The 27,265-nt window shown below is 41.6% G+C and overlaps 1 protein-coding gene across 1 annotated transcript in view; it reads left to right on the top strand.

Annotated features, from left to right (window-relative positions):
* The window catches only part of ANK3 (ankyrin 3), an 889,892-nt gene that overhangs the window by 187,869 nt on the left and 674,758 nt on the right, over positions 1-27,265 (top strand).

The following is a 27,265-nucleotide window of genomic DNA, read 5'->3' as shown; positions in this document are numbered from 1 at the left end:
CACTCATCCCCTAGAAACATGTCCAGAATAATTGCTATTTAGTAATTTTCTGCCAGCCCAAGAACCTCTGCCTACAGAATAGGAGCTCGTCCTACTGTTCACATAATAGGGATGTCTCCTACTGTTTCTACAATACCTATCAACAGAAAGATAAAGAGTAAAACTAGGAAGAAGGCAATGCAAGTAACAACAGATGAGATCCAACCACTTGGAAGTAACAATGGAACTAAAAGTCAAAACAGTGAAATACTTCCAGCAGACCCAAAGCGAAAATCACCAACATTATATCAACAAGACCATGATCCCATTTTGGGCTAGATTCTATATATGGCGCCTGAAAAATCCACACAGAAAGAAATTCCACCTTGGTGTATTCTCTAAAGCATGTCTATATTTATAGAATAGGCTTAAATCTCTGTGCATATATAGAATTCGCTGAGCGCCTCTCTACATGACCAAATTCAGTTGTGGCCATTTATGCCATGTTTTACTTGGTGCATGGCCACACCCCCTTTTCAGCTATGCGACTTAGAATTTAGGTGCAGCATGTTATAGAATACACTTAGCGAGTTGTGCATGTAAATCTCAATGCCAATTAATGCTGATAATTGCTTAACATCCAATTAACAGTGCTGATTAGCTAGTTAACCAATTAAGTTATACGCACTGTTATAGAATATGCTTCGATTTCCATGTGGAGTTTTAGGCACCTTGTATAGAATCCGGGGGTTAGTGTGTTCTGGTCATTGATAATATCCTTTATTATAAGCAATACTAAGATATTAGCTGATTGTAAAAATAGGTTGTATAAATTTGGAAGCTATGGTAAAAAGGGCCCTTTTTGCCGCAGCGGTAAAAAGCCTGAAAAAACACATGGCCATGCAGTAAGCTTGCACTTGCCACATGGCTATGCAGGGGGAGCACTTACCGCCATCCAGAGCTCCCACGCAACCTTTGCAGTAACTGTGCAGTGTGTGGTGCTGCCCAGTTACTGTCAGGTAACCCCCCTGCAGTATATATTTTTTCCTAAAATCCAGCAGCACTAGAAAAGACAAGTGCTGGAGGTGGAATTACCGCAGGTGGCCACGTTGGGCCAGCGGTAGTTCCAGGTTGCCACGTGGCAACCCTTTAGTAAAAAGGGCCCCAGAGTGACATGAAATGGTTTAGGAGAAAACTAGAAAGAAAATAGTGAAACTCTTCTTTTTCAGCTGATAGGATTCCTTATACTACCACAGAACAACTAAAAATATTATTTTGCCTTTCAAATTTCTTAAGCTATAAATCATCCACAAGCATTATTTAAGCTGGTAAAGAATCTGCCAAGGACTGCTCATCAGAAGGAATTGATTACCATGCCTTGTCCTTAGCAAGTATTTGTAATAAGCCTAATTATGAGCATCAGCAATCTTGCCCATCTCTGTACTTTATATTTCTGATAGATTTGATTAAAATAACTTTGTCCAAGGAAGTACTAGTAATATAGATTTAGAGGTAAATTCTTTAAATGGTGCCAAAACCTCCACCACCACTTAAGCGACAATCTGTAAGCCGCACCTAAAGTTTGTCACAGTTTATAGAATACATGCCTAAGTGGAGAGTCACACATCAATTTAGGTGTGACCATTTGCACCAGCAAAAATGTGATGCAAATGCCCACGCCTAAATTTATGCATGGAGCACCATTATTCTGTAATTACATGCTTAACTCAAAGCCATGCCCCAGTTCCACCCCTAAATGCCCATGACCCTCCCATTTCCGCATCCCCTTTTTTTGAAACATGCGTAAATTTTAGGTGCGGACCCTGCGCCTAACTTTATGCATGTTGGGGTCCCAATTAAATCTAATTAGTGACAATAACTTCTTGTTAGAAAAAACTATTGGCACTAATTGGCTTATTATTCAATTGAATTGCACACCTGCAAATCAGGAACATGCCTACATTTGCACGCATAATTTTTGCGACCTTTACAGAATCAGGGGGTAATTGTGTAAAATAGAACAATTATGGGAACCTTTACAGCACATTATTATTGATTCTTTGTTGAATGGCATTCTTCCTGATTGTCTTCTTAACTAATTAAAACTGGATTTGCGCACACAACTTAAGTCGCTCTATATAGAATCCGGGTGATAGTGCCAATTACTACTAAAGTAGGTCAATATACACTGAATTACAATAGTGAAATCTTATAATAATCAATTCATGAATGACAGCTGAACATTCAACACGGAGAGCTACACATAGTTGCACAAAGAAGAAATCAACTGCATTTGAGACTGTCTTTTTCAACGTTAACACACAATCTAAAACTGCTCCCAGGATTTTTACTTCTTTTTTTTTTTATTTTATTTTTAATATTCTCAATACACAATGCATTCACCAAGGAGAGAAAAAATAGTACAACAACACGGTCAGCTAATCAATGGTAATGCGCAACTTAACATACCTTACATTATCAGGTTTATAGGTGGAGTGCATTTCATATCGAGTTTTCCTTTTTTTTTTTACTTCTGATTTCTGGGGAAGCACTATCCCATCCAATGCCAGCTGAGGAAGGGAGTCAGATATCAACGATTTCCTCAACCATAAAAACACTGTCTTTGCAACATCTGACTGGACTGAGGCATTGGATCATGCACAATCCTCCCACACTTGTTTGAAACTCCCTTATATGGTGTGAAGCCCTGGCCAGTGCATCCCAGGATGCACTGGGCAGGGCTGGGCGCTGCCATTTTCGAGGCGGTGCTGATGGAAGAGGAGGGAGGCCACCTCCCTCCTCCAATTAAGTTAGGGGGTGGGGAAGGGCCGCTAGACCACCAGGTGTGGCTGGATTGACTTGCGGCCCACTGGGCCACCAGGGACATCTGAGGGGATGCTAGGGAGGGTTAGAGGGGGCTTGAGACCCACCGGATGTCCAGCCCCCTTGAACTTGTGTGGGGGGACAGGAGGTCCACTGGACCTACCCTGTACTGCTGGGGAGGGGTCGGGTCGAGGTACCTTCGGGGGGGGGGCTGCTGCATTGAGGGGAATGGGGGGCCTGCTAGCGTGCAAATTTATGCTGGACAGGGCTCACCTTTCCTCCACAATGGTCTGCAAACCCTAATGCCAGCTCCAAGCTGGCATAGGGTTTGCCGCGGACAGCGTGCCAATGTTTGGCATGCTGCAAGCTGATCATTGGGGAGGAATACATTTAGCATGCATTTGCGCTAAGAGCCCTGTTTTCTGATCATGGGGCGGTAGCAAACGCAGGCGCTAGTATGGCCTCTAGCGCCTGCGTTTGCTTCTGATCATCGGCCCATCAGAGCAGAAGCAGCTGCTGTATACTTTGACATGCTAATACTTGCCAACACTGATCTTGAAAAATTGCCGGCCATGGGTTGATATTAAATCAAAGATGCTTAAGTAAAGAAGAGACATGGCAACCAATTCTGGGAACATGCTGGTGAGCATTAAATGAAGTTCAAGCAAAATAACAAAGATGTTGTCAATCTACCTTATGAGTTCTTTGTTAGGCTTTATTTTATAGAGTGGACACCAGCTTCTAAAAAAGATATTCACATGTTGGAAAAAAAATAGAGAAAGAACCACTATGTGAATAATGAGAATCAATATAAGTGCCTATATGCGGTGAAACAGAAAAGAGATGATAGTTTCGATCTTTGAGGTTATCTGGTGATTGTTTTTACACCAAGAGCAGTACAGAAAATGGACAACCCCTGAACTTGAAAGAGATCTCACCATTGTCAGATGCAGTGATTTTTTGCTTCATGAATGGTGATGACACGGTATAATTTGAGAGTGGAAGCAGGCAAGGCTTCAATATCATGCAGCTTTAAAAGAAAATTGGGCAAGTTGGTGCAGGAACTATGGATAAGAAGTGTATGATGATATAATTAGTTTCTAGAGAAAACTCTTGATCCATGGACGTGAGATGATTGTCTTCTTTGAGGTCCAGAAGGAGTTCTTTTTTTTGTGTGCTACAAAACTGATTAGAAATGCACAATAATTCACCTTTAACCCTCTTTTAATTGCGTAAGTGCTCTCTCTGTGTGGACCGCCTAGTCCAGTCCATGGGATGTGGTCCTTGTTTGGACTGAGTAATCTGATCTTGTATCAGCTTAACCAATGTCAGCTCATTTGTAGTATATCTACTTTCTGGGTTTCTTATAAACAAAATGGGGTCAATATTCAATGCAGTTTAAGAAGGCAGATAATCCACAGGAGAACAATGCAGACTAGAGTGAAAGTAGAAATACACTCTTTATTAAAATCAGTTGCCCAGCATGGCCATGTTTCACCTCCTAGAGGCTGCATCAGGGGCACATACAGGTTTTTCTGTGAAAGGAGGAGGTTACTGAAGAGCGTCAGCATTTGCTGCTTTTGGCAGTTTCAATTTACTGCTGTAATGTTTGTTTCAGCTGCTATCAGGTGTATATGTCTTTAGGTACCCTGATAGTGGAATGATAAGCCCCTGACACAGCCTCTGGAAGGCGAAATGTGGCCACGTTGGGCAGCTGATTTTAATAAAGAGTGTATTTCTACTGTCATTCTGGTCTGCATTGTTTTCCTGTGGATTATCTGCATGTAGATCAGAGCCTCTATTTTTCCGTATGTTTAAGAAGGCAGGATGGCCTCCTGCCTGTATAAACCTTGCTCGGCGGGCCATCCCTGGATATTCAGCATCACATAACAGCAGACTGCCAATGAATATCCCCTCTGTGTGCCTTAGCACTGTGTGGTTAGTGCTGCATTGGTCTGTGGGTTGAGTCAGGGAGGAGCTAGCAGTCATGCAGGCACCGGCCATGTTCAAAGCTGGCACCTGCCCACTTAGCTATGTGGGTGCCAATACTGAATATCAGCTGGCACCTGCATAACTTTCAGGTCAGAGACTGACCCAGATAGTCAGTGCCATGCCCAGACATGGCCCTGGCACTGAATGTCTATTTTATTTATTTATTTAGATTTTGCTCACACCTTTTTCAGTAGTAGCTCAAGGTGAGCTACATTCAGGTACGCTGGACATTTCTCTGTCCCAGGAGGGCTCACAATCTAAGTTTGTACCTGAGGCAATGGAGGTTGAATGACTTGCCCAAGATCACAAGGAGCAGCAGCAGTGGGATTTGAACCAGCCACCTCTGGATTGCAAGGCCGGTGCTCTAATCACTAGGCCACTCCTATATTAGATTTAGCCTGTGGAGCTCAGTGGCTTTAAAAATAGTGACCATGGAAGGCTGAATATTGAGCGGAATATCTATTATGTAGATGTTGTCGCTTTCTAATTTAAGATAAGACTAGAGCATTAACGGAGTTTGCTTAGGATATCGAATGCCTAAAAGACCAATGTGTTCTGCACAATCTGTCTGATCTTTATTAATAGTGATTATTTTTCTTATTCCTGTTCTTTGTTACATTTTGTTTGCAAAATTCATTTATTGAAAAAAGAAGTCAACGACTCATTGACTAGAAATAGTAGTAACTCATGCGCCATACACTGCAAGTTCCCCCCAAATTTAGGGACAGAACAGGAATATCAGTGTAATATATAAATAAGAGGGACCTGGTGCTTTTATAATGAACCCAAAAAGAGATAAGTAGAAAGTATGACATTCCTGGTATCCTTAATTTCTGTCCCCCAGGCATTTCTTATTGGAAGGAGCCAACCATGCCTCTATTTTGTGGCTCCCAATCACTCTCCAACTTTGAAAACATGAAAAAAAAATCACTTCCCAAATTGTTTGAATAGACAGACCCAGCTCTGCAACAAGTGTTGTAGAGCTGGGTCTGTGTATTCCAAAGTTAAAAGGGTGGGTATACATACAAAATCCCCATGCATTTCCTATGGCAACATTGAGAACGTTGCCCCCCTTCAACACACTCCTAAATATCTCCCAAACTTTGAAAAGTTAGATGTCCCCCCAAAACATGTAATTTCATACAAAAAGGTTCTTTTACCAAACTATGGTGAATTTTTACATTTTCTTGCACTTTAACAGCAAACATCAATGTGCAGTATGTGCAATGGCTGTGCAGTATTTGTTGGGGGCATGTCAGCATATCACCAACAGTTACTGCGCTGACGCGTTCTTTACTGTGGTTAACACTGTTTGCAATTAACGCTTCCTCAATAGGTGAGTCGTGAGTGCACAAGTGATGGCACATGGTAAGTACCATGCACGAACTGCAATGTGCCATCATTCATATTGTGTGCCCTTACAGAGTACTCTGTTCAGATATGAATTTGCATGGCATGTCATGGCACCACATTACAGTAACTATGCTTGTGTGGTAATAGTGCATGCTAATTCACATAGAGCCAAATTCTATAAAATTGGCACCGAAAAACCACACGCCTAGCATGATTCTATAAACTATGCCTAATGTTAGGCATAGTTAGTAGAATATGCTCATGTACCATTCTTGTGACTAAAATTTAGGCGCACCCATTTAGATCACCTAAAACCAGGCCTAAATATCTGCACCTAACTTAGGCGCAAATCAGATGTATTCCATAATAGTGTGCATAGTTTTTTGAAATGCCTATGACCCACCCATTCCACGCCCCCTTTTTGGCAGCACGCATTTTTTAATATGCCTAGAAAGTTGTGAGTGTAATTCTAATTAAAGCCAATTAGTGTCGCTAATTGGTTGTTAAGTACCAATTATTGGCACTGATTGGCTTGTTAATTAAGTTGTACGTGCAATTTGGCCATGCAGCCAAATTAGCAAGCACAACTTAAGGCGCCATTTATAGTATTTGGGGGATATTAAATGCTTAACACACTTTAATAAAAGGGCTCCGTAGTTTGGTTCAGTTAAAAAAGAGTTGGGGGGGGGGGGTACATCACAAAAAACACAAACTGCAATACCGTTTGGTATAATCCCGTAAGCCTCACTTTTCTCTTGAATAGAGAATAAAACAAGGGGAAAAAAGCTTAGGTCCATTACATTCTACTAACAGTATAGCCCATCATCCTTTTAGGTTAACCAATCTTGCAGAAACATCTCAAGTTGACCAAGATCAAAAAAAGCAAACCACACCCTGTCATACATTTCAGTGGAAAATTTAGAAAAAAAAATCATCTCAGATCCTAGTTGAATGCATACAAAGGATCTTGGAAATACCGTAATTTTCTGATTTGAAAAATAAAACATCTATATTGAGAATCTAGTTCTAGCTGCCTCTGTTACAAAAGTCGCCAGTGATGTTGCTCTAGGGCAGTGGTTCCCAAACCTGGTCCTAGAGGCACCCCAGCCAGTCAGGTTTTCAGGATATCCACCATGAATATTCATGAGAGAGATTTGCATGCAATGCCCCCACTGTATGCAAATCTCTCTCATGAAAATTCATTGTGGATATCCTGAAAACCTGACTGGCTGGGGTGCCTCCAGCATAGGAGCCAACTTTTCAAAATTATTGGGGGTGCTAAGCTCAATGGAAATAACCCCTCCATGGACACATACAAGGAATTTTCTCAATATTGGGGGTGCTCAAGCACCCACAGAGCCGGCTCTTATGGCCTCCAGGACCAGGTTTGGGAACCACTGCTCTAGGGACTAATTTCTCTTGCAGTTACTACAAGATTACTGTTACATGGAAACTGTCTCCCTATGCAAGTATTCAGAGTTCTACCAGTTTAGCTAGATCCCGTCTGGGTTGGGGGATATACTAGATCTTCATGGTAGGAGATAGAGCTTTTATGGGAAATTGAACCTACAAAATGGATAAAAAATTATACAGATAGCAGACGAATATCACTGCTACACACACCGCCCCTTGCCCCTCTTTTTAAGAAACATGTTCTTAGCAGTGAAAATCGTAGATTTAAGTAAACTCATGAAATATAAATTAGAGGTTGATATTTAAAGGGACTTACATGGTTGATATCAGATGTTATTTTTAACATTTGGGATTTCTAGATGGATTTCTTTTGGCAGACAATTTGATGTCTGGCCAGATTTTATCTGCATACGAAAAAGAGGGGAAAGGGGCAGTGTGTGTAGCAGTGATACTCATCTGCTCTCTGTATAATTTTATCCATTTTGTAGGTTCACAAAGGCCCAACTTGGGTAAATGGATAGGGCGGCTGAATATCGGACATGGAGAAAAGCAGATAATTCATCTGCCCATGTTTATTTGGTAGTGGTGCAACTGAAAATTGTCCCCTACATTTCCTGGTGACATTTTCAAGCACTTCAGTCTTATGACATTGATAAAAGTTTCTGCTAGATTTGATTTAAAATAAAACATACTTTCTAAGGAAATACAGGCACTATTGATTTTTAATTGTGTAAACAGAACATTTATGGGAACAAATCGCTGTTGAATGCAATTTAAATTCTGAGCTCAAGCTGTTAAATTCTTTCTACTTTCCATGACTCTGTAAATTAATTGCATATGCACAAAATTAATTCCAGTTATTTAAATTAATTTGTATGCATTTTTAAAGGGATAAATGTACAAATGGGCATTGCAATTGGGAGATGGGTCTGGCCTTGTTGTTTCAGTGACATTTCTGTACTATAGAAAGGACCTGGGTTTGATTCCAGAGTCAGGTCTTCCACTCACGGGGCCAACTGGGAAACACTGTGAAGGCAATGATGGCATATAGTGGCAAGATTTAGGGTCTATAATTGCAGGGTTGGAGGAGGTGTCCTAATACATGACCCTTGGTCAAGAAGTGTTGTTTGCTAACTGAGCTGAGAGGAGTATGCTTCGAGGAAAGATCCCTGATGAAATGTGATAGGGTTAAGGTCAACCACCACAAGCCTTCTATTATGAATGAAAGCCTAAGGAGGATGAGGAAACTACTGGGCCCAAAATCAAAATATTGGAAGGTAATGTACGTTACCTGCAAATGTTAATATAAATAAATAGCTGAAATCAAAAAAAGAAAAACCTGTTACCTGGAGGAGGAGAAGGGATGCTGCTCTGATGCAGTGATGGTAGGATGGAGACATTTGAAAACTGTGCAGTGTAGGGTAGGCCAAAAATTGAGGCCAGTAGTCCATATTGGCTCACAGACCATAGTTTTCCCACCCATACCCTACTGCAATGAATATGGGCTGGGCTGTGAATGTCAACTTTGCCGCTGACCTGGAGTGAAGACCCGGCTCCAATATCGCACCAGAAACCTTCCACATGGTGGTGCACAGCACTGGTACTGAAATATCAGGCTGACCCTAGCATGTTATAATTTTTACAAGGAAAGCATTAACATAATACAAATCCTCCATATGGATATCCAAGAATTCAGAAATGTTTACAATCACAAAGCATACCGAATCAACAAAAGGCACCTCAATCAATCCATTGCAACGAAAAACAAAGCTTTCAAAAATGACATATTAATCAAGATCAAAGTCTAAGGATTAGGGATGGGCTGTAGTTTGCAACAATATAGGAAATGTCAGTGACATATCTCATGTTGTTAGGAAACGAAATAAGCACAAAAAGCATGACTTTGTATTTTTTCATTTGTCTATAATTGTGTGCACGATTTACAGAGTGTGCACCCTCTTTGCAAATAGCGCATGCATGCGTGAGCAATCATGTATGTGCACTCTTTCTGAAACAGTGCACATTCTTTGCAAAGAGGGTGCATGCTTAATGACATTGCCTCTGAAAAGAAAATAAAGACTAACCCAAAGGAAAAGAAAATGAATAATGCTGTAAACAACATGGGAAATAAAACAAAACAAAATTTTTTAGGCTACTCATTTCTACTAAGGATAATTCTCTACTGTGATTCTGCAAGAAAAACATAAGCTGACATAGCTCAAATAATATATAGTTACTACTATTTCTTAAACTCACAATTATAATTCTAAGAACATATTGCCCCAATTGTAGGTACCTATGATCTCATTAATAAAAATTAACAGTTTGTTTTCATAAGAAACATCAGAAATAATTTCTATAATTTTACTTAGCATGTCATTTTAGCAATGCTCAAGGCTGATGTGATGGACTGTGTAGGAAGATACCGGTCCCCCTCGAGCACACTCCCTTACAGGGTCACATTAAGAAGTCTTGTCCTGAGAAGCTCAGGCAGGAGGCATGGTTCAGCCAGGGGAAATAAAAGCCTAGGGCTGGGGAAATACCAAGAAGTCCAGAGCAGGAAGAAGCAGACCTCAAAATACTCTACAAAACATACATTTGAAGGACCATAAGGGTAGCTGTGAGGTAGAAAAGGCTTTTACTGTGTAAACTCAGTGCACACTGTGACTCTTCTGTGGTTTGTTTGCTATTGAACTGCAAACTGCTTTATGTATACTCCTGAGCTAACAGCTTGTGAGAGGAACAGGTTTCTGTGTGCTTTTTCTTTTGAAGCATACTATTAAAGAGCTTTGTTCACTTTTTAACTGTGGTCTGACTGTGTTTGTGAAGGCTCTTCGTCCTACGCCTGCTCATGCTATCACAGCTGGCCCAGCCATTAGGCAAGACTAGGTGGTCACCTGGGGCAGCAGAGAGCAGCTGTAGTCAAAGCAAAACAATAGGTCCTGACAGCTAGACAAACTGAAAGAACCATCAGCACATACTTTAACCTGGATTTTTATAGGATGTTTGTGGTAGGATCATGATTTTAGAGGTTAATTACTAAACTCTGGTGGGGGGGGGGGGGGGGTGCAGGCTAGGGCCCTGAATGTTAATTGAGGGGGGCATAAGGCTGAAGGTTTGCCTAGGGCACCCAATACACTCCCATCAACTCTGACAATGCATGCACACTGGGGTTTCTTTTCACCCTTTTCTGAAACACATATGGCCTCCCTTGAGTTGCTCTCTTTGTCAGTTCTCTGAGGTGGGAGCTGAACTCTGGACTGGTAACACAGTAACATATTAAATGAGGGCAGATAAAGACCTGAACAGTCCACCTAGTCTGCCCAACAAGATAAACTCATTTTACATAGTATGTGATACTTTATATGTATACCCGAGTTTGATTTGTCCCTGCCTGTCTCAGGGCACAGACCGTAAAGGTCTGCCCAGTACTGTTCCTGTACTAAAGGTTCTGAAGCTAACATCGAATCCTCTTAAAATGTACACTCCAGCCCATCCATATCTATTCAGCCACGATCAGGGCGCAGACGTAGAAGTCCACCCAGCATTGGTTTTACTGTCCAATTACTGGTGTCACCACCTAATCTCTGCTAAGATTCCGTAGATCCATTCCTTCTAAACAGAATTCCTTTGTGTTTATCCCATGCATGTTTGAATTCCATTACCGGGAGGGCATTCCATGTATCTGCCACCCTTTCCGTGAAAAAATACTTCCTGACATTACTCCTGCGTCTGCCCTCCTTCAACCTCAATTCATGTCCTCTAGTTCTACCACCTTCCCGTCTCCGGAAAATATTTGAATGTCTGTATCATGTCACCCCTGTTTCTCCGTTCCTCTAAGGTATACATGTTCAGGTCGGCATGTCTCTTGTCGTACGGTTTGCAACACCAGTCCCATACCATTTTTGTAGCTTTTCTTTGCACCGCTTCCAGTCTTTTTACATCTTTAGCAAGATACGGCCTCCAAAACTGAACACAGTAGTGGAGGTTAGATTTTGAGTAGAGAAGGAAGAGGTCTGTAATAATTCAGTTACTGCCTGTAATGTTCCCTGTCTTGTTTTTTTTTTTCCCTGCATTGCTTTTGATTACAATAGTGGTTGTCTTCTGGTTTCTGTCTTGTCAGTCCTGTTTTATCTTGGTGTTTAAAGCAGAACATACAGGAACACTTCAGCATGCTGGGGTACAGGATGGTGTGTGGGTGTGAGAGCAGTGTGCAAGGTGAGAGAGAGAGAGAGAGACTAAGATTATGAGTACTGAGGAGTGAGGATACTCTGGAAGGAGAAGGGCAGTGGAGGAATTGGCAGCATAGAAATGAAAAGATGGTGAGTAACAGGGAGTTGGCAGCAGTGAGAGGATGGAGGTGGATAAAGAAGAGCAGGGAGAAGCCAGACTAAAGAAAAAGAGATGATGGTGGAAAAGAGTAGTGAGGGAGGGGCAGAGATGAGAGGAAGCAGAAGAATAGAAAGGGAGGGGAACAGAGAATGGAATGAATGCCAGCCAGGGAGGGACCCTCTATAGTCAATCAGTGTGCAAGTGATGCCAGAGGCCAAGTGTATTTGCCTAAGGAACTGTTTGTATCAGCTGTTTGAGATGATTTGACTGCATCTATATTGCCAATTCCATCTAGTGGGCTTTAATTGCTGTGATTAAAAGTAGGATTGTGCACTCATTGTTGCATATTCTTTACACAACTTCAAGCTCTTTTATTATGTTCAGACTTAGGTAAGGTAAAAGTAGTCCCTTTGTGCAGGTATAAAGCTGCAGATGACTTTTGGGGGTTGCTGTTTACATGACATTTTCTTGGCAGACTATTAGCAGGGTGGTTTCCCATTGCTTCCCCAGCCATCTTTACATAAGTGCATAAGCACCACCATACTGGGAAAAGACCAAGGGGCTCATTTTCAATGGAACTTTGTAAGTCTAAGTGCTTTGAAACTACATCTCCACGGATCCATCAAGCCCAGTATCCAGTCTCTGACAGTGGCCAATCCAGGCTTCAAGAACCCGGCACCCCCCCTCCCCCCCCCAAAAAAAAGCCCAATTCTTAATAATGTTCAATGGACATTTCCCTCAGGAATCTGTTCAAACCCCCTTTAAATTCCGTAAGGCCAGCTGCTGTCACTACATTTTCCGGCAACGAGTTCCAGAGTCTAACTACACGCTGAGTAAAGAAAAACTTTCTCCTATTTGTTTTAAATCTACCATATTCTAGCTAAGGCAGGGTGCTCATTTACTGACTGAAAGTGGATAGATGACTGAGTTGGTCAAAAGCCGGCTACCTAACTGAAATCCTAGTGTGGGATTCAAACTCAGGCCATGGACGTAGTAGGCAACAAACCTACCAATTGCACCATGAAGCCCTTACACGAACAGACTTAAGCAGTGTAAAATTGTTTGTGCCAGAAAAGAGTTGCATTTGTTTCATTGTATTATTTATTTGTGTGATTGTCTTGGAATGGAGCAGAAACGGTTTCACATCCATCCTTTTCATCTCAGAATAGCGAAGAATTTACACTTTCTGAAGTGTGGCTTAAGACATGACTGTGCTGAAAGTGATATGGTGATATTTGTATGGCCTGAGTATGTCATGTACAGATAGTCCAGACCATGGGACAGGATGGTGTACACCAGTAGAAGAGATCTGTGAATCATGAGATAGAGCTTAGCAAAATGTTCCCTTTGTCTTCCCTTGCTTTTCTCTATCTAAATTCACTCATCTGTAGAGTGTTTCCTCACTGAGGCCCCTGCCAGCAATTACAGTTGAGCTACTCTGAATTTTGTCTTACACAAAAGTTTGTCACAGGTATGCATGGGTGTATCCTGAGGACTGGGTTGAGAACCACTGCTCTAGGGCTTATATATTTAGATTTTTTTTTTGTTTGTTTCATTTCATAGGAATTTTGGTGTAGGTGCTGAACATTTTGGTAGTTTTTTCTGGATTGCTTTTACTCAGTTTATATCCATTTGAAACTATGAGCCTTTGGAAATAGAAATGTTATTCTAGTTGAGGTTCAACAAGAACCTGCACAGAAGCATTATGGACTGTCTTCTTCTGGTTATGCCTCTCCATGTTTATTGTAGTATTCCTCTGGATTTTATCCACACCTTATCACACTGTACCTTGAGATAATCTGATTATCTCGTGATCTCTCTCCTGGTTAGGATACATCAGTCCCCCCACCTAATATTCTATATTATGCTCCATGAGACCTCTCAGTATGGCAGCCCAGTCCTTTAATTGATATGTCATCCATGGTGGACTTTGCTGCATTCCCCATGTGGCCTGTTTGAAGTGGTGTCCATGCATCAGATACACCTCCTGCATTGTATGTGCTACTCACTGAAGATGTAAGTTTTCGGGCCTGTGCAGATCAGATGGGAGGGCCTCTGGTGAGAATCCATGCAGCCTACCCTAAAATTATGCCAGACTTCAACAAGGTCAAAGCAGGTCTATGGAATCAGGTAAATTAAGAAATAGTCAAAGGAAAGTTTAATTTGCTCCTGCACTGTAGACATTTACTTCAACTTTGCATTAGGCTGAAACATATAATTAAAATACTCTTCAGTCAAGCTGTTATAGACCTGACACCCACTTGCAGTAGATTTCCTGAACCTACAGGGAAGCATGGGGATCTTTCTCAAGGTTTGAATTAATGTTAACTGGGACAATGTATGTGACAGTGATACTATGCAACAGGCAAACACAATCTGAATCAGTTTGAGTTGGGCGTATTGTGAGACATTTCCTGATCTGTCCAGACCCAAGTGGATCTGGCTTTGGGGTAAAAGGATTTATTATATAACTGGTTTCCTGTGATGTAGTTGAAATTGATTGTAGGGAAGACACTGCTCTTGCTTAACCAGCTGAAGGGGTCTCTCACCTTGGCTTGGTGGAAAGATTTGATCTAGTTCGTAAGGGTTTGAGTGAACTTGGGTTTGCAAACGAAGGATAATATTGCAAGGGTGGTATGGGGATCATATTAGAGTCCACCTTGGGGGGTCAGCACTCAATAAAAAGTTCTAGGTGTCATTGTAGATAAATTGCTGAAATCTTCTGCCCAGTGTGGGGTAGTGGTTGAAAAAGCAAACAAGATGCTGGGAATTATTAGGAAATAGATGGTAAATAAGACTGAGAATACAATAATGTGTCTGTATTGCTCCATGATTCAACCTCACCTAGAGTATTGCATTCATTTCTGGTCGCCGTAAAAAAAGATATAGTGGAATTAGAAAAGATTCAAAGAAGAGCGACCAAAATGATGAAGGGGATGGAACTCATCTCATATGAGGAAAACCTAAAGAGGTTAGGGCTCTTCAGCTTGGAAAAGAGATGGCTGAGAGGTGATATGACTGAGGGCCGCAAAATCCTGAGTGGTGTAGAACGAATAGAAGTGAAACGATTTTTTTTACTCTTTCAAAAAGTACAAAGACTAGGGGGCATTCAATGAAGCTACATGGAAATACTTTTAAAACAAATAGGAGGAAATATTTTTCCACACAACGAATAGTTAAGCTCTTGAACACTGCCAGAAGATGTAGTAACAGCAGTTAGCGTATCTGGGTTTAAAAAAGGTTTGGTCAAGGTCCTGGAGGAAAAGTCCATAAACTGTTATTGAGACTGACATAGGGAAGCCACTGCTTGCCCTGTAATTGGTAACAATGAATGTTCCTACTATTTGGGTTTCTGCCATGTTCTTGTGACCTGAAGTGGCCACTGTTGGAAAGAGGGTATTGGGCTAGATGGACCATTGGTCTGACCCAGTATGGCTATTCTTATGTTCTTATATGTGCCATTAGGGCAGATCTTTTTCTTTTAAGGTGCCAATGTGACAGAATGTATTCCCGTCTTGCACTAATGAATGGAAGGAGTTGGATAGCTTTAAGAAGAGCTCAAAGACTTACCTTTACAAATGTGCATTTGAGAGTGGAGGGTGATGTGGGAGACTCTTATAAGTGCTGTTTTTGTTCATTCTGTACACTGCTATACTCATGTAGCTAAATAAAAAAATAATGTACACTACCGATGACGCATTAAAAAACCCTGAATTTTTGAGTTTTTTCCCCTTTTTAGATTAAAAATATGAGAAATGTCTTTGATTTTTTCCTGTCATTTCAAATGAATGCACATCTTTATAAAATCATGAATTGCTTGAGGGAGTATACAGTAGGAAAAAGACTTACAAAGTCCTTCAGTCTGTCAAATGTCGAGTTTAGGCATCAGTGTTAATTTGCCATGAATCCAAAAGGTGCAGTAATGTGTCCCATATCTTGTGAAAAAGATTCATCTTTCTCTTGTATTTAAATACTCCCACGGGATGATGACTAACAATTGCTGGTGTCATTCTGTAACCAACAGGCCTCAATTACCCTTCTAACCCATAACTACGCATTGAATAACCACGTTTTAGTTTGTGTTTCTGAAAATCTTTCACTGTTCATATCATGTAAGGTACAGTTCTTCACTGCTGTGAATGCTAGCCGCATTGCCAATGTTGTTAATCTATTGGTGGATATCAGCCAGAATTCCAGTAATTCAAGGCAGTCCTATACCATATGGAAAGAGTGATCTAGAAGACAGTTTGCATGTATTATATATATCTTTAGCACAACCTATAATAAATGCAAAAAATATGAATAATGTGGTTTATCTAGTTTACTGTTTTTTAGACTATTCCTTGTGAGATCCATTCATTCATTTATTAAATTTAGCAGACTCTAAAAAGGCAATTGTAAAACAAGTTGCTTACATTTACGCACCAACTGTACACCTAAACAAACAGAATACCGACATTTAGACACCTAAGAGTAAACTTACCTATGAAAATGTCATTTGGACACCTAAGTGGTATTCTAGAAATAGGTACTCAAAAGGCATAACACATCTTTGTAGGGGTTGAAGTATGGGCCAACAGAATTGGCCCCTGCTACATATATGGGCCCTTTTACTCAGGAGCATAGCCAGACTTCGGCGGGAGGGGGGTCCAGAGCGGTGAGGGGGCACATTTTAGCCCCCCCGGCGGTGCCACCCCCGCCACCTTTGACCCCCCCCCCGGCGCCGCTGTCCCTCCCCTGTCCCTTTTGACCCCCCTCCTGTTGCCGCCAACCCTCCCCCGCCACTACCAGGTACCTTTGCTGGCGGGGGTCCCCAACCCTCGCCAGCCGAAGTCCCCTTCAGCGCCAGTCTCTGAGTCAGGACTCACAGAAACAGAATCCAGATCAGCAACGCGCCAGAGACCGGCACTGAAGAGGACTTCGGCTGGTGGGGGTTGGGGACCCCCGCCAGCAAAGGTACCTGATGGAGGCGGCGGGAGGGGGGGTCAAATGTGGCGGGGGGGTGAAAACAGGGAGGCTAGTGCTAAATCTGCAGGGGCCCATGCCCCCATGGCCCCACCTAGCTACGCCCCTGCTTTTACTAAGCTGCAGTAAAAAGGGCCCTGCGCTAGAGGTGGAGGCTGTTTTTCCTGCACGCTGTGGCCCTTTTTACCGTAGCAGGTAAAAAGGCTGGAAAAAAAAACCCCATGCCAATACAGAGAGGGTCCAAAGTACAGAACAAAGTCCAAGTAGCCAAGAAAAAGCACTAGGAGCCTTCAAAACTGGGACACAGATCCTTTAATCATATAACTTGAACATCAATCTTTCTTTAATGACCGACATGGGCAGTGTTGAGCACACAGCACCTGCATCGGGTCAATACGGTTAGTCCTATATGATTGTGGAAAAAACAGCTAAAAAGCTGGATGCACAAAAACAGAAATCTGTCCCCACATAGTGCGGACTAAACGATTCTTCATGCTCAGCACAATCAGAGCAAAACAGTAATTCTGTTTTATCCACAGTCATATAGGACTAGCCATTTTGACCCCTGACGGACCTGTTAGATATCTCAATTTTCATTTAGGAATGGACTGCTGCATTGAAATTAAGTTTTGTGCCCATAGTGTAATGCTGCCTTTCAAACATATCAATTTTTGTGTGCACATTTAATTACATTGTGCAGTTTCCTGAAATGACCCACATCAGTAGAAGTATTTTAATCTGCATTGGAACATTTACATTAATTGAAATGATGCAAATGGTGAAAATGGTTATTGTTTTCTTTTACACAGAATTCTGAAGCAGATGCTACTGTCTTGTATAAAGTATTGTAAAATAATCAATTTCCCGTGTTTTTGTCTCTAATCTTTGTCCTCCCTTGATGTGTATTCAAGTATCCACTGAAACATCATTATTTCTGGGCAACAGGTTTCTTAATTGTTAAAAAAAATAAATCAATAGTTAATTTAAAAAGACATTTATACTCATATATATAGCACGCCCAGGTATTGCTTTAACTAAAATGTATTTATTAAGATGGTTGGGTTAGATAAGGTGCTTTCAGTTTGTGCTTTCACAGCATTGCCTCAAGCTTATACTTCAGAATGTGTGTGGGGGAGAGTGAGAAGGTGTGATTGAATAGTACATTTCAGATCTGTGAGTATAAACAACAGAAGCTTGTCTTAAAGTAATGTGCATCCCCATCAAGGCATTTAAGCTTTTAAAATTGTGTCTACAAGTAATAAATACATAGATCATTCAGAGGGAACACATAAATACAGTATATCATTATGTTTATTTTTATTTTTCAATATTTACATGTCATAAATCTAAACATACTTTCTAAACTTAGGGGGATAGTTAGTAAGCTGCAGTAAAACCCTAAATTTTAGTTCACCTTAGTATACTGCAGGAGTTAGTAACTTGCGGTAACGTAATACTACAGGTTAGTGACTCTTGCTGTAAAGGAGTAATGCATCTTCAATCAACCTTGCAAGTCTGTTATTCTGCATTCCAAGAGCCCTGGACCACTAAAATGCAGGTAACTTATCTTAAAGCAACCAGTCTGAGGTTCGTAGTTCCCCCTCCCTTTCCCTCCCCCTTGAAGACACAGTACAGGTGAAACCCTGAAAGCTGGCATTATTTTTCCTGTCTGGAAGAGCTTGGCCACTAATATATGGCTCAAAGGTCCTGGGGAGCCTATTTTAAAGGGGCCAGAGCATTAAAAGTAAAAGCATGGTATGGAGTTCACAGGTCCCTACTCTCCCTGGTCCCCATCCCCTTCCCCCTCCTGAAGATACATTACTGGCCTAGCCTCGTCCCACATTGGCATCCCTTGAACCCCCCCACCCCATTAGGACCTCCTTTCCCCAAAGATTCCCACCACACTTCTGTTTGTCCCTCTGGGTCTTCCTAAAGTTATCCATGATGGTCTAGGGGTAAGGGGCATGAGCGATCTGAAAGCACTCCTGCAGGTGCCAGGTTTAAAATAGCATCCATGATCCCTAACGATACTCTCACAATACTATCACAAGTGGGAATGAGTACCATTTTAGAACCTGTTGCTGGCAATAGCAGGAGCAACTGGGGTTCGCTCCTACCCCCCAAACCCCTAGACCACCAGGAATTATTTCAGATAGGCATGGGGGTGCCTACTGGGGTGAGGACAGGGTTTGAACTGTATTTGGTATTGTTTCTTTTGTGGAGGGGTACCTACAAACCCCAGACTTGCTTTTATTTTTACATATAGGCCCCTTTAAGATAGGCTACCCAAAAGCATCAAGCCGTGTGTTAGTGGCCCAGTTGTTATTTTTCCAAGAACAGCACAGCTTGTGTTATTCAATTTTCTTAATAATTATCTGTTTAGCATGCATTTCCATGCCTCCAGCACCAACTCTAGGACTCCCCAAGCGTGCTCAGTTCTTGCACGAACCGAGCATGTATTAGGAGTCTTGGCATCAGCAGCTGGAGACACACCACCAACTTCCTGTTTCCTGCAGCAGCAAGAGGAGGAAGGGAGCAGCTCAGCAGCAAATTTCTTTGGCTGACAGGACTTCTGTATCCCACCAGCCAAGGGATGCCAAAAGCAGTAAAAAACTATGCTCGACCACCTAAATTTTCGGAAAGCACTAAAGACAGACCTGTTCAGAAGAGCATACCCCACTGACCGAACATAAAAATGCCAGTCACTTGCGACACAACATAACCAAAGACTGCAACGGACATAACCTGACTCTTCTTCCCCCTTTCCCTCTCTAGGTTCCCCCCAACTGTTTCCTACCATACATATACCTCATTATACCACAATCCTGCTTATTTTCGAAGGAGAAGGGCGGCCATCTTCCAACACAAATCGGGAGATGGCCGGCTTTCTCGTAATGCCGGCCAAATCGGTATAATCGAAAGCCAATTTTGGCCGGCTTCAACTGCTTTCCATCGCAGGGCCGGCCAAAGTTCAAGGGGGCATGTCGGCTGTGTACCGAAAAGGCGGGATGGGGGCGTGGTTAAGAGATGGCCGGCCTCGGCCGATAATGGGAAAAACAAGGCTGGCCCTCACGAGCATTTGGCTGACTTTACTTGGTCCCTTTTTGTTCACGACCAAGCCTCGAAAAGGTGCCTGAACTGACCAGATGACCACCGGAGAGAATTGGGGATGACCTCCCTTTACTCCCCTAGTGGTCACCAACCCCCTCCCACCCCAAAAAAAAATTAAAACATTTTTTTGCCAGCCTCAAATGTCATATCCAGCTCCATCACAGCACTATGCAGGTTCAACTGAAAATTCTCCTATGGCCAACTAGTCAAAATTAGAGCACTTAAATTTAACTTGCTTGGGTTCCCTGACTAACCTTAGCTATTAGTGCTGAAAACTGTGCCCATGATTCACCCCTTCCTCCTACAACCCAAACTCCATATAGAAATGCTGATTCCCCCCCTCCCCCCCAAAAAAAACAAAAAACAAAGTAAAACCTCCTGAATCAGTCAATAACCCCATTTCCTACAGTGCTTCTCTCTTTCTCCCTACTACATTTAAGAAAAAAATCTTCCACAGCATAGCTCCTGTTCTTTCTGACTCATTACCTAAAAATTAAAAATACCCAGCTGCTCCCCTTCCTACCTATGACACTTGCAGGTCTGAAAAAGAGTGCTCACTGGAAATCTCCTTTCCTTCCACCTTACCCTTTTTTTGGAACCTAAATTGTTTCTTTGGGGATTTTTAGCAGAAGGCAGATCTTAGGGATGAATACAAAACTTGCATTACCAGGGCTGGCCTGACAACTAGCCAGACTAGGCACCCACCTAGGCATCCATCAGCTTGTCTAAAAAAGACCCATTATGGCCAGTGCGGGACCTTGAGCATCCATGCATAGTCAAGGCTTGCCAGGTCCCCCTCCCAAACTTCCTGTTTTGGAGGGGGCATGATCTAGCAGGCCTTAAGAATGCGTGGATACTCAAGGACCCACACTATTAGAGTTGTCAGCTAGAGCCAGATTCACCCGACAGGGTTGATCCAATCCTGGGCTTACCCCATTGCATGCAGGGACTTGTGGTTCTGATTTCCCCATTGCATTCCCTAAGAAAAGCAAGGCTATAAGACCCTGCATGCGTTTGGGTAAGCCCAGAACTGGATCTGCCCCCTGTCAGGCAAATCTGGATCTAGTTGGCAATCCTACACACTAGATATAATGAGGCTTCTTTAAACAAGCTGACTGAGGCCTAGGTACCATGGAGGGGGTTAAGAAAGGGAAGGAGAAGGCATGCTGGAAGCCTTGGAGAGGAGAAGTAGGGAAGAAAAGATACTAGACACCTTGGGGAGACAAGATATGGAAGGGAAAATGCTAAACACATTGAGGAGAGGAGGTAGGCAAGGAAGATGGTGGGATAAGAAAGGTAGGGAAGCAGAGGGATGCTAGACACGTACAGAAAGGGAGCTGTTGGACTATGAAGGGGTAGGGAAGAAAAGCAGAGATGCTGGACATGGGAAGAGGAAGGCTTTGAGCTAGTCCTTGGTGGGTGAACGTTTGTCTAGAGCACCAAATGCCTTTAGGCCAACCCTGTGTTTTACAGTTGTTTTTCTAGCAGTGATTGCTATAGCTGAAACTTAAAAGTATGGTTATATAAAAATAGAAGGGGAGGGGGTTATGTCAAATGAGCAGGTAAAGCATCTTTAAAGAGGAAATATGAGATTTATACGCATCCAGTCCACTGTGTGTAGCGGACTGGATGCAGTCAGTCTGTAGTTCAAAAAAGAAATGATCACTCTTAATCCAGTTTTCTGGATTTGTAACAACTTTAAGCACTTTCTGTAAGATGTGTATTAGGCTTATTAGGTTTTCACGTATGGTGCATATTTTCAAAATGGTTGAGGTGAAAAAGCACAATAAAAGTTACCCCTCCTTGGGGACAACGAAGGAACTTGTTCAGCACCCATTGGCACCTGCAGAGCTGGCTCCTATGATATTCACAAATATCAGAGGGAAGTTTTAATATAGTGGTGATATTTTGAAGCTTGTTAAATCTTGCAGATTAATTGTCTCTCAGGGCCCTATTTACTAACGCTTATTACACGTTAACGGTGTTATCACATGCTATGCCCATTTTAAGGGTAACTTTATAACAAGGCACTCAGGGATACATTCCCTTTTGCATGACAAACTGCACAAAACTTTAGAACCTAAGCACGTCTGTCTCTCCATCTTTCCATCCATCCCTCAACAAGGAGAGTCATCCCTCCCTCCTCCCTCCCAGAACAGGAGGAGCCCCCTCTTAGACCCACCCATGAGCCCCCCCCCCCCCCCCACACACACACACACACTCACACACAGCCTACCTTAAACCCTGGTGAATTGGTGGCATAGCCAGGGCAGGAGTGATCTCCAGTCACTCCTGCTCCTGCATCTCCGCTGTCAGGATGGCTGCTGAGACCTTCAGAGCCATTCTCAGGAATCCGCTGCTGAACATCACTGCAGCCATTTTGAGATTGGAGCGGCATAGGCAGGAGCAATTATCCTATAAGAGAATCTGAGCACCCAGATACAGTTATAGAATAGGCTCTCACTAGGCTGTATTGGCATGCCTAAAAGGAGGCATCCATTTATAAAACTGCCGCCATAATGTAAAGGGCTTTGCAGCAGATAATGCCATTATTGCATTCTAAGCGTTGGCAGGTAGCAGTTCAACCAAGGTCTTATGTTTTCAGTCTGCTCTTACATTATACATTTGGTACATTTTTCAATAACATGAAGTGAATAAACAAATATTTCAGGTGTACTCTAATATGACACCTGCATATCCATGAACAATTTACTAACTGTGCTGTCATTGCAGTCTATACTCTCTTGCTTTCATAGCTCCCAGTCTGACCAGCATTATTTATTACTGTCAATATCAATATCTCTTCCTTTGTCACTCTTAGATTATTAAAAGTGGTTTCACTATGCCCTTGGGGTTCGAGATCTGAGAATTAATGCTAAGCTGTTCTGACAAGACACAAAGGACACTCCCTTATTGTGGAAAGTGTGTCTCAGAAAGAGATGTTAACGTATTATATGTAGTGATGTTTTGGTTTGATTTACATTAGCAGCTAAGAGTATTTATTGTGAAAGATTCATATGGAAGATGCCTTAATTCAGCGGCGTCTTCTTTAATACTCTGTTGCTTAGACTGTAAAGAAATGTTTCTTTGAGCTGTAACCTGCATTTTATCTAGGTTAACAAGTTTTATCTGTATTGAGCACTCTTTTGAATAAATCACAAATTTTTCACCAATAATTTTCTATTCTCCTTTAATCTTCTTCATCCTCTAGTGAATATCCAGAGAGTTTCCGCTTCTCCCGTGTTACATTCTGTGCTCCTCTCCTCCACTGCCCATTCCCATCTTCATACGTTCCAATTTTTGTGGTATGCTTGCCCCGAGTTGGAACATCCTGCCCTTTCTCTTATCATATACAAGCGTTGCCTAAAAAACAACCTTCTCAAAGTTGCTTTTTAAATCCTAAATATTGGATCTTCCTTATCATACATTGGCTATAAGGTGTTTGGAGTTGACTCAATGGTAATTTCGACTGGGCAGGTGTTTTCGTTTGTGTTTCTGTACGATGCTGTTGTGTCTCTGTAATGCTACAAAAATGATAAGTAGTAATAGTAGTACATGTGGAAATACTGTATTCTTGTAGTATTGTAACTGTACTTTGAACATCCTCGACCTTTTCTATGATCCTTCTATTACAGAGAGAAGTAAAGATCCTAGTCCCCATATTTTAGAGGGGGCTTCAGCAAAGCTCAGATATCATGTCCCAACTGCCTGACATTCTTTTCAAGTGCTCGAAAACACAGGATGTTTTTCAGCCCCGTTGTTTACTCTTTAATGCTATTCTTAGGCTGTTGTCCTTTGCAAATACCAAGGTGGTTGTCTGACATTTGCATTGCGGAACCTTCCCCAGTTTATAGTTTGTTATTTTTAAGCATATGATCTTATACTTTTCTATGCTGAACGCTATTTGCCATTTCAAAGCTCGTTCACCTCCTTTTATGCATATCCTTTATTTTATTTTCTCAGTGTCAAAGGTATTTGCTGCTCTTCCCTCCTATACCAACAGCATACATAGAATGTGATGTTACCTTAATGGGGACAGAAGTAAAACTTTGATGCTAAAATTTGTAACAGCATGATGGTATCAGTATGGGAAAATAACTCAGTTTATTCTAAATAAGAGCACTGCTACAAAATATGTATTATCTTTTTCTTAAATATTTTAACAAAAAAAACCCATGATTTAAACTCTCAACATAACTTATTATAAAACCTCACAGTGAATGGCATATTTTTAAAACCTAATTGTGTTTAGCAATTAGTGAGAAAAGGGTTTTTTAATTTAGTATAGATAAAGTACCTACCAAGCATAATGAATTTGGAATGATCTAGAACAGCTAGGAATGGGTGGTAGTTATAGCTGCCCGTACACATTCTACTGTTGACGGAATAACTGAGTGTTCACACTACACATTTTATTCACATTGTTTTACACTGGCCTCTAGTGATTGACCTTGAGTAAATATAACCCTTTTCAGGGATGTTATTGTCACTGCTGCTAGTTAATTCTCTCCCTCACTGGTTATGCCATTGCTGCAACACAGACTTCACGCTGAAAGATTTTAGCAGAAACCATTAACATACCGTGAAATATGGGAGCTGGATGTGCTTCCACAGTAGCTTCATGGTGTAAAACACCTGTGACAGTGGCATTATAAACAGAAGTGTTATTTTCTACGGTGCTCTTTGCACTCAAGGTGCTTTGAAATTATTATGTGTTATCAATTGCAACAGTTCCACCAAATTTGAGGACAATTGTAGAAAGGCTTACTACATGTAAAACATACTTTTACATATACAAAGCAAAACACGCCATATAGACATATAATAGATGCACCTATAAATATACTCAGGGAGCATTCCTGGGATGGAATCGGGTGGAATTTGGAGTTAACAAAGAGGGGCATAATCGAACCGGGATGACCATCTCTAAGGGCATCCTGAGAAAGGGGCGGGGAAACCGCTATTATTGAAACAAGATGGGCTTCCATCTTTTGTTTCGATAATACGGTCGGGGACACCCAAATCTCAACATTTAGGTCGACCTTAGAAATGGTCGTCCCCGGTTTTCGGCAATAATGGAAACTGAGGACGCCCATCTCAAAAATGACCAAATCCAAGGCATGTGGTCATGGGAGGAGCCAGCATTCGTAGTGCACTGGTCTCCCTGACATGCCAGGACACCAACCGGGCACCCTAGGGGGCACTGCAGTGGATTTCACAAATTGCTCCCAGGTGCATAGCTCCCTTACCTTGAGTGCTGAGCCCCCCAAACCCACTCCCCACAACTGTACACCACTACCATAGCTCTAAGGGGTGAAGGGGGCACCTACATGTTGGTACAGTGGGTTTCAGGTGGGTTTTGAAGGGCTCACATTTACCAGCACAAGTGTAACAGGTAGGGGGGGGGGGCCTGGGTCCGCCTGCCTGAAGTGCACTGCACCCACTAAAACTGCTCCAGGTACCTGCAAACTGCTGTCATGGAGCTGGGTATGCAGTACTGTCAATCTCCCAAACACATATTATATAAATCAGTCTCGTAAATCAATTTCCATATTAGTGATGGATCCATACATATTTTTTAGTGTGTCCGGGGATCTTCAGATTTCTTAAAGGTTTCCACCATATGGGAACTGAGTCCCAAATCATTAATGGTGTTCCTTATATCCTCATTGATCCAACCGTGAATCACACTTCTATTTATATTCTTTTATTTTATCTTTATATGACCTTTTCTTTCCCCAAAAACGTTTTCAAAATCTTTCAAAACTTTTCAATTTTTTTAGTAGAAGTAGAAGTAGAAATAGATTTATTTTTTAAAAAATATATAAATAGTACTTAGCTTGGCTTAAAGCATATAGCAGCAATGATTTTTCATCCAGCCAAACCTCTGCCAACATGGCCAGGTTTCGTTAAACTTCTTCAGGGAAGAGGCTAGCTGTAACGAAAAGCAGTGCATTAATTTTAACATCCATCAACTTTCACATTAACAAACTTCATTAAAATAGTTACCATTTCTATGTTCGCTATCCCTTCTCAGAAAAAAATGGCTGCGGCGTTTCACACAGCCTTCATAATTTAAATAGGGCACAGCTGATCGTGAATTCTGTAATCTGATTGGGCCACCAGTATATGTAGGCAAGCAATCAGATGAGCGACCACCAATCTAATTCAGAATTCAATCCATATGGATGTAGCGTCCGAAGCTGAAAAATCATCCTTTGTTCTTTATAATTCAAAAAAGATCCAGCATTACCACCCTCCCAACCCAGCTGGACTTGATCAATAACACGCCATTTAATATCTTCTAATTGATGTTCCTTATCTATCCAGTGTTGAACTATCGGAGCAGAAGTTACTCTATTTTTTATCCGAGATTTATGTTCATTAATCTCGGATAAAAAATAGAGTAACATCTGCTCCGATAGTTCAACACTGGATAGATAAGGAACATCAATTAGAAGATATTAAATGGCGTGTTATTGATCAAGTCCAGCTGGGTTGGGAGGGTGGTAATGCTGGATCTTTTTTAAATTATAAAGAACAAATACAACAAGGCCCATTCAGTTTCTATGGGCTTTGTTGCATTTGCTCTGCCGGAATCGCTGGCGTGGTTTTATAAAAGGAGCCCTTAGTCTCGTCCTGACCGTTGGCTTTTCTGATTCACTTTGGTGACATGCAGATATGATACCCTTTCTCCCTTTGTTGATTATAGCCAAGCTGGCCAGTGTGGAAGTAGGACAGTGTTGTTTACTTGTGTGCCTTATTGTATATTTTGTTATGAATGTGTGTGTGTGTGTGTGTGTGTGTGTGTGTGTGTGTTTTTAAAACTGTTTAGATGTGGTAGTATATGCAGTATATAATTGCAATAAATGAAATGATATAAAGTTGCTAATTGGCTGAAGTACTAGTTAATCAACAGAACTCAGAGTAGTGGTCAATAGTTCTAAGTGGAAAACTGAATAACTTCACATTGCTTGAAACTCATTGGAGAAAAAAATGGAATTCTTATGATTAACTCCATTGAGGTTAGTGTCTTCAAGTCTTTCTTTACAGATCTGTGATATCACCTTTCCCGTGGAGAAAGTTCTAAAAATTCTGGCCATTACATCAGACCCCACTGTCTTATGATATAGATGTGAATGGTTTATAAAGAGGTTTTTACTAAATCTGAGAATGCTACAGAGAAGTAGACGCCTATTCTTGTCCAAATATTTTCAGTTATTGATTCAGTTGTTCCTAGTGTAGCTGGACTATTATAACATTATCTACAACGGCAGTTCAAGCACTATGATGATAA

This window comes from Microcaecilia unicolor, chromosome 5, assembly GCF_901765095.1.
Source record: "Microcaecilia unicolor chromosome 5, aMicUni1.1, whole genome shotgun sequence".
Lineage (NCBI taxonomy): Eukaryota > Metazoa > Chordata > Amphibia > Gymnophiona > Siphonopidae > Microcaecilia > Microcaecilia unicolor.
The sequence above is the reverse complement of the archived record's forward strand: the minus strand, read 5'-3'. Positions and strand labels throughout refer to the sequence as shown.